We start from the raw sequence: 13127 nt of genomic DNA on the forward strand, positions 1-13127 counted from the left end.
ATCCTTGCCTAATGATGAAAACCCTTTACTTGCCAAAAAATCTGATAGAAAACCTCGTGTAGCTCAAACTGACTGATACCTGTGCAAAAACCAACTCCAGATTTGGAAATTTTGTCTTCTCCCAATTTCGACGATATATTGAAGTGCCCAATTCGGTTAAAAATTTCCCCAGATATGGCCATTTGAAAATCAGGCTTATGCTCTGTGGTTTGAACAATATTTTGCAAAAATTTTAACTTTCATATAGTTTAAACTATATAAAGTTTCAAACTTTATTAAAATGAACCTGACGTGAGATTTGAGAAAAAACAATAATAAAATATTAAAATTTGAAAAGTCTAAAATTTCTCCTCATTTTCTCTCGGGTCAAACTTCTATTGACCAAGTGCCACGTGTCACTCTGTGATTGGCCTACATGGTCTGCATCATCCGCCATGTGTCATCTCCTCGCTACTTTGCCATGCTTAACCGGTGAGCAACTTCAGTTAGTGAGGTAACGCGAACCGTCGGATCTGCCACATGGCGCAATTTGGTGCGATCTTGAGACCTGCTCGCATGATGTCATCAATTTGTTATGTGTGACTGTTTAAAATAGACAGTTGATTTCCGCCGGCTGATATCATTCTCATTTAACCTGCGTCAGGGTTGGACCCACCGCATGGTTTTCATGTCTTCAAAAGGCTGTGCCTTTTAAGACACAAGCTATTCACAATGAATAGTATTTAAAGATTGAAAAATTTTATTTCCCAATACATGTGGGATATTACCTTTGATTGCTGGCATTTTCTTTTTGCTATGACTGCGGCTTCATTCTGATGCTTGCGTGGATGTTTGTAGAAGTTTCCTTAAATCACCTGCAGGGGTGGCTTTGACTGAACTTTCTCCTGATTCAAGACCACGGCTCCTGCTCATATTGCCGACTGAGCCATTTTTTTTTTTTGTGGCGTGGGTTATCTAATGCGTGAAGTGTTTTAGAATCATTTTGAGGCCTTCTTTTTGACTTGCGTGAAGTTGATCTCTGCTTCTTGACTGTGGACGAGCTACCTTATAAAAAATCGCTGCCTCTAACATTCAACTAAATTCTTAGCATAAATTTGATGGATATACTCTCACTGCCATGTAGTTATCACCATTCTTTTCACCGTTGTTTTTTTAAAAAATGGTTTAACTTTTATATTCTTCACAACATCAAACATTTAGCACTTCCGACCATATATATATTAATTACACAGTTGCAGATATATGCAATATGGAAGTCACAACATTACTATGTTGTGTCGCTGATGTTAGCATGGGATCTGCATGATTTTGTTTCTATACTTCATTGATGTTCTTGAATCTGCTGAAATACAGAGCTCCTCCATTCGCAGGTCAGAATGTCCTTTCAATCGGCTTTTATGAAAATATTAAACACAAATAGCAAATAGCAAAGTTTTAAACATATAAACTCGGGTCTTATCGGAGTTGACCAATGATTTAAACATTAGTATCTTCGCTCCATGTGAAAATTTGCCCCTGCCTCTACAATTTGATGTGTTTTGAAAAAGCATGGTCTTTTGATGGTGCAAGCTTCCTTTTAACTAGATTGCCTATTCCTTGTGGTTCTTTCTCATCACTGAGTTGCCTGGTAATCGTAGTTTCTTTTTCGAAAATGTCTGCTCTTTTTGTTTGATGTTGATACCGCTACACATATTTGACCGCCCTGAAAACTTATGACCCACTTACACTTGATCCTCATGTTATTTTTTATAAATCAATATCACTAAGACTCAAGGCACCTTTAGGATCCCTAGACATCCCTCAATCTGAAGCAGTCAGCTGGACCCCAAAATGGGTCTGGCTAAAAAAATTCGTTTTCAAACAACTGACTTAGCAAACTGATCTACTGACCTTCTCAGACTATTTGGAGACCAATTCGATCACAGATTGACCATTAAAAACTCAATTGATCACTTTTTTCCACTTTTCAATTTCATGCTAGGAGGTCCGTTGACTGGCCTTAAAAACTGACCAAATCACCTGATTAGGCTCTGAAATCTGACACACAGGCTCTCTGTTCTGCACTCTTGCATCCTGTCGAATGTCGTCTCATGAAAAATTTGCAGTCAAAAGGTATTGACTGTCAAAGTTTCCTTCTCAGATTTACCTACAAGAAAACATGTCAGAAAGCAATAAACTGGTTTTGGATTTGGCTCAGAAAACTAGGCAGATGGGCACATGGGAAGACGACAACTGGGGCGTTAAATCTTTGTCATGAGGACATTATGGATATGCAATTTGGGCTCATGACGAATCACAGGACACAAATGGCGGAAACTCAAAGTGGGCTACTCAGAATTTTGCAATTAGGAACACTGACTGAAAGCGATTTTTTGCAAATGGAATTGACCCGAAAAAGTGTTTAAACGGATTCGTCAAGGGCTGAAACTTGAAACATGACAAGTCTCTGACATCTACAATGCAACGCAAAAGGAATTTCAACATTTGGGTCAACTGGTCAAAAGTTACAACATGTCAAACAGGGCTTCCCAAAAATGTGTGCAAAGTGCAAAAGCATGAAAACAGTAACTGACCAACTTTGAGGGATTCAAAACCTAGTCAAACGGATTTGAAATGACTTGAAAATTGAAACATAGGTTCTTTGTTATACATACTAAACATCCCCAAAGTGGCTAGTCATGACACATTCCTGGGTAAGAAATATTCAGATGCAAACTGGGCCTCTGATCGCTATTTGACACGGGTAAAATGCAGATTTGAAACTTGCTCAAAACGAGACTTCGCAGAAAGGCTCAGAAATTCAATCTAACTTCATGAAATGCTTAGGCATGTTGAATGAAAGGTGCTAGAAGCATTAAACACCTTAGGGGTCTCGAAAGGACAGTCGGGTACAACCTTGCACATATGCATTTCAAAAGCATTTAAGGGCTTGATTTTTTCAATGGTTCTCAAAATTGACCATGCAATTTTTAGTCCCAACAGATGGTCTCAAAGATAAAGCTCAAGAGGGAGAAACACCCCCAACCCTATCAGATTTCTTGGTTCCAAGATGATCATAAGGTCTTGGTTAGTGAGCAACATTTGGTAAAGTTCAAGATTGGGGGTTACCATGACGAGGCTCTCTATGAAATCATTCCAATGGATGCCTACAATTTATTATTGGGAAGGCTATGGTAGTTTTATAGGCATGCTATACATGATGGTCATGCAAATACATACTCTTTGACAAAGGATGGAGTTCACCACAAATTGAAGCCCTTGATAAAGGAGAATGCAAAGGTATGCAGTAGTGCTAGGGTATGTCTTGTTGATGGAAGAAAACTTTTGGATGGCATGAAACATCAAAATATGTGTTATGCTTTAATTCCTAGAAAAGATAAGGAAGGTAGTAGTGAAGTTCCACTTGAAGTTTCAGATCTATTAAGTGAGTATGGAGATGTCATCTTTGATAATGTTCATGAAGGGTTGCTGCTAATAAGGCAAATCAATCATCAAATAGATTTAGTCCCTAGAGATAATTTTCCTAACAAGGCTGCCCATAGGATGACTCCTAATGAGACTGAAAAGCTAAACAAAAAAGTATAGGAGTTGTTGAGGAAAGGTTTGATTTGAGAGAGCCTGAGTCCATGTATAGTACCTATAGTGTGGGAACCAAAGAAGAATGGAGAGTGGATAATGTGTATAGACTCTCAAGCTATAAATAGAATAACTATCAAGTACCAATTTCCTTTTCCAAGAATGGATGATCTTATGGACTGTTTGAGTGGAGCTCAGTACTTAACAAAGATAGATCTCAAGAGTGGCTATCACCAGATAAAAATACGAGAGGGAGATGAGTGGAAAACTACATTCAAGACTAAGGAGGGTCCATATGAGTCATTAGTCATGCCCTTTGGATTGACCAATGCACCAAGCACCTTCATGTTGCTCATAAATGAGGTACTAAAGAATTTTTTGGGAAACTTTGTTATTTTTTATTTGGATGATATTTTGATTTTTAATAAATCTTTGGATGAACATTTACTACACATTTGTAGTGTTCTTTAAAGGTTGAGAAAAGATAAATTGTTGATTAATTTGAAGAAGTGTGGCTTTGTCAAAAGGGAGTTAGTCTATTTGTGATTTTTTTTACTAGCCAAGGGTCTCAAAATGGACCTAGAGAAGGTGAAGGTCATCTTGGAATGGCCTACTCCAAGGTCTACCACTGAGGTGAGGTCATTCCATAGTGTGGCTAGTTTTTACTAGAAGTTCATTAGGAATTTCAGTAGCATGTGTGCATCCCTAACTAAAACAATAAGGGGGGATAGAAAAGAGTTCAAGTGGACTATAGGAGCTACAAGGAGGTTTGAATTGCTGAAGAAGAAGGTGATAAAGCAACCTGTGTTGGCACTTCTTGATTTCAACAAAGTATTCTAAGTGGATTGCGCTGCTAGTGGTAGTGTTATTGGGACTATGTTGAGCCAAGAAGGTAAACCTATTGTCTATTTTAGTGAAAAATTAAATGATGCAAAGAAGATGTATTTTGTTTATAATTAGGAGTTCTATGCAATAGTTCAGTCCTTAAAAAAATGGAGGTATTATTTGTTGCTAAAATTATTTGTCTTGTATACTGACCATCAGGCATTGCAGTACCTAAATAGCCAAGGTAAATTGAATAAGAGACATTTGAAATGGGTAGAGTTTATGCAAAGCTATACATTTGTGTTAACCAATAGAAGTAGAAGGTCTAATAGGGTTACATATGCATTAAGTAGGAGATAGTTGTTGCTACAGTGATGCAGGTTGAAGTGGTTGGGTTTGATGAACTCAAAAAATTGTACCCTAAGGATCCTAACTTTGTAGAGGCATGGAAAGCTTGTAAAGAACCTGTTACTCTAGACAAGACTAGGTGGCTAGATTACTTGATTCAAGATGGTATGTTGTTCAAGGGTAGTCAATTGTGTATCCCAAGGAGTTTTATGAGGATAACTTGATCAAGGAGAAACATAGTGGAGGGATGGCATGAAACTTTGGTCAAGATAAGACCATTTCCATTATTAGAGAACATTATTTTTGGCCTTAATTGTCACATGATGTGAAGAAGTCTGTGCAGAGTTATCAAGTATGTCAAATAGCCAAAAGATTTAGTCACAATACTAGACTCTATCAGCCATTCCTATTCCATCGAAGTCTTGGGAGGACATAAGTGTGGATTTTGTTCTTGAATTTCCAAGGACATAAGGGGGTAATGACTCAGTATTTTTGGTGGTTGATAGGTTCTCCAAGATGGCACATTTCATTCCATGCCACAAGACTCATGATGTAGTACATATTGCAATTTTTTTTTCAAAGAGGTGGTGAGGCTACATGGTCTCCCAAAAAGTATTGTTTTTGACAAAAATACTTAATTTGTGTGGTATTTTTGGAGGACTTTGTGGAAGAAGTTGAAGATAGAATTGAAGTTCAATTCTGGACATCATCCATAGATTGATGGACAAACAAAAGTATTGAATAGGATTCTAGACAAATTGTTGAGGTGTTTAGTAGGAGATAAGCCCAAGGGATGGGATTTAAGTCTACCACAAGAAGAATTTGCAATAAATAGGAGTACTAGTAGATCACCATATCAAATTGTGCATGGGAGTAGTCTACGAACTACACCAGACTTGAGGAATATGGAGCAAGGGGAGAGGACAAGTGCTGAGGTAGAAGACTTTGCTAAACATTTCAAGAACCTACATGAGGAGGTACATGCACATATTACCAAGATGAACCTATAGTATAAGGCTATAGAAGATCAAAAGAGGAGACATAAGGAGTTCCAAGTTGGGGATTTGGTTATGGTATACTTAAGGAAGGAATGATTTCCAATGGGTACCTACAACAAGCTAAAGATGAAGAAATTTGGCCCCTACAAAATTTTGAAGAAACGTGACTCAGGAAATGCATATGAGGTGGAGTTTCTAGATGGGATTCACATTTCTCCTATTTTTAATATTACAGACTTAACAAAATATCATGATGATGGTGTAGATGAGGATTTGATGCTGAAGCCATGTCCAATTCCTACTTTTGAGAAGGAGGAGATTGAAAAAATTCTAGATAGTTGTGTGGGTCGGAGTACCAGAAACATGAAGTATGAAGAATACCTAGTGAAGTGGAAAGGATGACCATTAGAAGATTCAACTTGGATGTCCATAATGGAGGTTTCCCATTTTGGGATTTCCTCTACCAGCTATAAAGTGACAGGGTCACTTTTCAATCTACCTTGGGTGCTTGATGCAGGAGCATCTAGTAATGTATGGGCAATCTTGTATCACCCAAAAATATGCTTAGTGTTAGTTTCTATTTAAAGTGTTTTTATTTCTAGATACCCATTTGGGTCAAATAGAGATTTCAACTCTGAGAGTTCCAATATTAGTCTTCTAGGTTAGAGTTTTTGAGCACCTTGGGATACATGCCAATGTAAAAAATAGGCTATTTTGTGATTGAGTCATAATTACGATGCATTGGAGGGTATAAGTTTGAGGTATGATTATACTTGTAATTTAAAGCACTCTAGAAAAAGAATCAAGTCAAAAGCCTTTACAATTTGAAAGTTATTGTAGTTTTAAGTTTCCTAGAGACCTCCTAAGAATACTTCAAAGTCAGATTTGAGGCACTAAATAGCCTTGTACAAGCCCAAAAAATGGGAGAATGAGAAAATCCTATCCATGGGGCTATAGAGTGCTTGGAGAGCTTTCTAAAAATCTAAATGGTTCATCAATTGGAGTCTTGGATCAAAAGTTATGTGTCCTAGAAGTTGGATTGCCATTTTTGGATTCTTCTAATTTTACACCGACTTCTAATGTTTTTTCTACAACTATTTGTTTTAGCAGTGGATGCCAAATTGAATATTATAAAAAGTATTCCTAACCTAATTTGGGTTACTTAAGGACATTTCTAGCATTGTAAGTGCAATTTTTGGTGGAGTTTGGGAGAAGGTACTAGAGGAGTATTTTTCTCCAGGATTAGACAACATTGTAAGCCCATAGGGGGCATCTTTGGGTCTATTTTCATTGTATTAAATGTAATAGTAGATCACTTTTGATAATAATATTTCACTTTTCCTATTGTGTTCATTGGCTTAGGTTGTTCCCTTATCAAAATGCAATTTTCCAAGGTGATAAAATTGCTTATACAAATGTGTGTATGTATGCATGTATGCATGTGTGTGTGCATGCATGCGTGTATGTGTGTATATGTATCTCTGCTTCTTTGTAAATTATTTTTGTGCACTTTTGATCTCTGCATCTCATTATTGTGCCCTTGTGATCTCTATATATGTATGTATATATACATATGTATATGTATATATGTCTATATATACATACATACATACATAGACACACATATGTGTGCATATGTATGTATATATACACATATATATACATAAAGGGAAGCTTCTCTAATCACTTGTTGGGGGAAATATAAAGAGATATATGTTTAGAAGGAAAAGAAAAGAACATTTACATAGGTACCTCTTCTCCCTTTGAAAAAAATCATAGAGCAAGAACTACTACATTTGGGCCCAAATTACACCACCACTGCAAATTACAAAAAAAAAAAGGAAAATCACCACAAATTGCACAATTGTCGCAAATTTCCATCATAGTTTGACCCCAAATTTTGTAGTACAAAGGCACATAGATCAGAAGAGCATTACATGACAACAAAATTGTAAAGCAAGGGCATGAAGATCACAAGGGAATGATAATGAAATATAGAGATCACAAGGGCATGATAGTGAAATGCAATGATCACAAGGGCACATAAATGAAATCATAGATCTCCACTGATCTAAACCAAGGGAATGACAATGAAATGAAGAGATCATAAAGGCACAAAAAAAAATGCAGTGATCACGAGGGCATGATAGTGAAATCCCCACCAACATTTTGAGCTTAGAACTCTCCACCAACGTTAAAATCTCTCCACCCTCTTTTGCATGCAACTCTCCACAATCAAAGAAAATGGGAAATGATTTATGTCATGTTTTTTTTTTGTTTATATCTAAAATAAACTTCACATTGTGTTGTAACTCTGGCATAGGTGTTTGATCCTTGAAATATTTCATTTTAGCATTTCAGAATTCAAGTTTCCTCTTCATTATATGTTTGGTTTATTAATGATTTCCTTCAATTCGATTACAGTGCATCTCAACTAGCTACTCCAATAATGCAATCACCCATATATCTCTAGATTATTCAAGCACTTGCTTATTTTATAGAATTAAGATAGATACTAAGAGTTTTAAAGCCATAAACCTAAAGACCATCATGTGTGCATCCCACTTTAGGGAAAACTTAGATGTCATGTCCATCTGCATATATTTCAATCACTTCCTTCAAGCTCAATTGAGGTGCACCCATGAAGTGATTTAGGTGAATCCCATTGCCCATGGAAGTTGAGGCTTTTTGTTTGGTGAAATCACAAACCTGTGTCACCCTTTTATAAAGGAAACAGATATCAGAACTTAAACTGTTCAAGTTTAATGACAGAAAAGGGACATTTGTCTTTATAATTTGAAGATGATGTAAACTAATGAACTGTGTAAAATTGGATGAAGTTTATGTTTGCATTTTTTTATTTTTTTATTGAGTCAAAATTTTATCATTTAAAAAAAATTTTAAGTCTACTTTTAATTTTTTTTAAATGTTGAAAATATAGAGTTTCGTTACCACCAAACAAATATATGTAAATGATCATATTCTGGTTTGATATTGAAGTATGTTATAGTTGACATGTATACCTAGTGGACAAAAAAAAAAAGATTTTGGACTTATATGTTTCAAGTTATAAGTGTTCAAAGTCAAATTTATCAAAAATTGACAAAAAAAAATTCCTGCTAAACTTTTTCTATCAAATCTACATATTTTTTAAAACAAATTACATATTCTTGAAGATGACTCTCTCCTCTAGAGGTACACATAAAGTTTTTATTTTTTGAACATGATTTAATTTTTTCTTTTCTTTTTTTGAATAGACATCTTGTTGAATCTTAAAAGACCTACTTGTAATATTTTATAAATATAACATATTTTAAATAATTAAAATACTACAAAATTTATATGACCATAATCTTGACTCCAAGATCTACAAAATGGTATTTTTAATTTTTGGAAAAACCTTATTTTGTATGGAGAAGTTAGTATTGAAAGTGACTTTTTTTGAGAAATTTCATCTTTTACTTGTGTGGCTACTACTTAGGATGACACATAGACCGTTACAACCAAAACCCTTTCGGTTGTAACCCTTTTAGCCATAATTGGTTTGGTTGTAACCCTTGTTAGCCTAAAAGACCACTAGTAGTTACATTGGTGGTTTCATATAAAATAATTTGGTTTTAATTTCAATTTATAATAACTACAGAATAAATTGCAAAATTTAAAGGAGCATTTTCAAAAATAAATATTTTTTGAAGCCATGTTTATCAATTGTTTCTTGGAGTTTAACGACAATTATAAATGATTGTCAATAAGGTTTTTTTTTGTCACCTAGTTATTTTTATGTACTCTATATTGAAGTATTGAAATATATTTCTAGTAGAATCTAAATTAAAATATTTTCTTGTAGGTCAAAGTATTGAATGGGTAATAAAAAGGCTAGATCAAGGAAATATGATGAAATAAGAGATTACAAAATGAAAGGCCATACAAAATATAATCAAAACCAAACCTACTAAAGTTAATGAAGAAGACGAGATTCATGAAGAGGACGAGATTCATGAAGATGAAAAAATTGGTAGTTCTAATGATAGAAACATATTATTATGTGTAGGAAATTTGATGGATTTGGATGAGGACCTACTTTTTAGTCGAATTTCATCTATAGAAATGGTAAAAGAGAACACTATTAAAAGGCATTGCCAAAACATGTGCGATGAATATTTCAAAAACAAAAGTATATTTGAAAAGGCACAATATTTCATTAATTTATTTATGAGAAAATATATGAGGCATGTTTTGGAGTTGTTGGGTGTTGATAATAGGAAAAACCATTCGCATAATGTTAATAAAAATATAGTTGAAAATTTGCAAACTGCTTATAACAAAATTGACAACACAACCTGAGAAGGCGATTTGAGTACTATATGTAGAGCATTGATGACTTCTATATCTAGTAGAAAGTTGACATATAGAAAACATGTATGTGCAATTTCTAATTTAGTACATATATCTAGAAGAACTATTCAAAGATACATTAGGAGGAGAAATATGCTAGATGAAAACATTGAGAATAATTGGGTGAATATTTGTAGAGTTCCTTGGAAAGACACAATTTCTAAAGATGTAAAAAGATAGGTTATTGAATTTTGGACCACATCATCTCGTATTTATTCCAATAGATGTGACACTATACAAATTAAAGATTGAGAGACAAGGGCTAAAATTGAACATCCAAAACATTTTATAGATATAACACAAAGTGAATTATTTCAAACATTCAAGCAAGAATTTTCAAACGTGAAAATATCTCAAAGAATTTTTGAGAACCTATGCCCTTCCTTTGTATGCATAAATAAGATATGTGAAACTTCTTGTTGTCAAAACCATGTTGAATTTGGTCTACACTTGCAATCATATAAAAAGTTATGGCAGTACTTGATCCAAATTTGGTCATCCCTAGGAGTACGTCACAATTTGTGAAGTCTATATCATTTGATAAATTAGAAGATTCAGATGAGTTCAAAGTACAATGCATCATAAATCAATGTCCAAATTGTGGAGATTTATCTAAATTTCCACTTCAAATTGAGAATATTGATGAATTGACACCAATTTCATGGATGAGATATGAATATGAGACATGCCAAAATAAGATAGGAGTTGAATCCAAAAAAATGTTTTGAAGGATAGTGAATTACAATATGATGAGTTTATGAACAAGTTCTGTCCATTGATATATCCACATATCAAATATTGTCATGGTGTAGGATGGCAAGCTAAAAAATTTAGTGATTCAATAAATTGTTTTTAACTTGGTTGTATTCTTTTAGTTGTAGATTCTCTAAGAACTATACATTTTCACCTCAAACAGAGCTTCAAGGGAAATATTTTCATTCTGAACAAGTTTCAATATTTGTGCAAGTGACTTATAGACATGCACAATTTGAGGTGGATGAGATAGAAAGTTTAGAAGAAAATGAACACATTATTATCAAGGAGGTTCATTTCTATATTAGTGATGATAGAGTTCATGATAGGAGCTATGTATGTCACTATTTCACAATGTTCTTTGAAGATCTTAGAAATCATGGAATAAATGTTTCAGAGCAATGGATATAGTCTGATGGTTGTGCAGATTAGTGTATGTATGTGTATATTTTTATTTAACTTTAAATTTAAAACTTATATTGATTTGTACATGTATTTCAATTTGATTTATATAATTATTTTTAATCTCATTTCATGAACTCATAGGACAACTTAAATATGCAAAAGCATTTAATTGGTTAGCCATGCACCATGCTAGAAGCAATGTTAGGTTTTTGTGTAACTTCTTTGAAAGTGGACATGGAAAATGGGAGCACGATGGAGTAGAAGCATGTATAAGGTGTGCACTTTGACAACATGAACTTGTATTTACATATGTACATACACTTAGTGTGTTCTTGATCTATTTATAACATATATGCATGTATATATTCTCTCTAGAGATCTAGATACACACACACACAGATTTAATGTAGTTTAAATTATATATATATATATATATATATATATATATATATATATATATATATATATATATATATATATATATATATATATATATATGCATGTTACTGAAGGTAATAGGATAAAGAGTGTGAATGAAATTATTGAATGGTGCAAAGATCATTTTGCTACTTGAGATATTGAGTACAATAAGCATTATTTTTGGGAAGTGAAAGGTAAATATTATATATTTATTTATTTGATATAATACACATGTACATATTCTTAAATAATTCAAGTTTTTAATTAAATTATCTGTATTTTTAATAGATATAGATCAATCTAATCCTTACAATTGCCAAACAATTTTTGGTATTAGAAGTTTACATCAAGCGATGACTACAAAACACCACAAACCCCCAGTGATTAAAGTACAAGAAAAATCATATTTTTGTGATGACTACATGAAGGCAAATCCAATGAATGTATGTGAAAATATTGCGAGTGGATATATTTCACATTGGAATTTGAAGAACATAGTTAGAAAGCCTCCTTTTGAAGATGTTGACATTGACATTGACATTCACGATCCTATATATTCAGCTGATTACGAGTGTGTTTTTGATTTAGTTATCGTAAGTTTGTGGCATATATATATATATACACACACACACACACATATATATATACATACATATATATATTTATGTGTATATATATATTATATATATGTATATATATGTATACATACATACATATATATATACATACATACATACATATATATATATATATATATATATATATATATATATATATATATATATATATATATATATATATATATATATATATATATATATATATATATATATATATATACACACACATATATATATATGTATATGTATGTACATAATATATATATATATATGTGTGTGTGTATATATATAAAATATATATATGTATATATATGTACATTATATATATATGTACATATATATATATATATATGTACATATATATATATATATTATATATATATGTATATATATGTACATATATATATGTACATATATATATATATATTATATATATATGTACATAAATATATGTACATATATATATATGTATATGTATATATATATAATGTATATATATATATATTATATATATATGTATATATATGTACATATATATATATATGTACATATATATATATATGTACATATATATATGTACATATATATATATATATACATATATATATATATACATACATATATACATATATATATATATATATATGTATGTATATATATATATATGTATGTATATATGTATGTATATATATATATGTATATATATATATGTACATATATATATATATATGTACATATATATATGTACATATATATATATATATGTAGATATATATATATATATATA

The sequence above is a fragment of the Cupressus sempervirens genome, chromosome 2 (assembly GCF_028749045.1).
Source record: "Cupressus sempervirens isolate cs-2001-9-10 chromosome 2, ASM2874904v1, whole genome shotgun sequence".
Taxonomy (NCBI): Eukaryota; Viridiplantae; Streptophyta; class Pinopsida; order Cupressales; family Cupressaceae; genus Cupressus; species Cupressus sempervirens.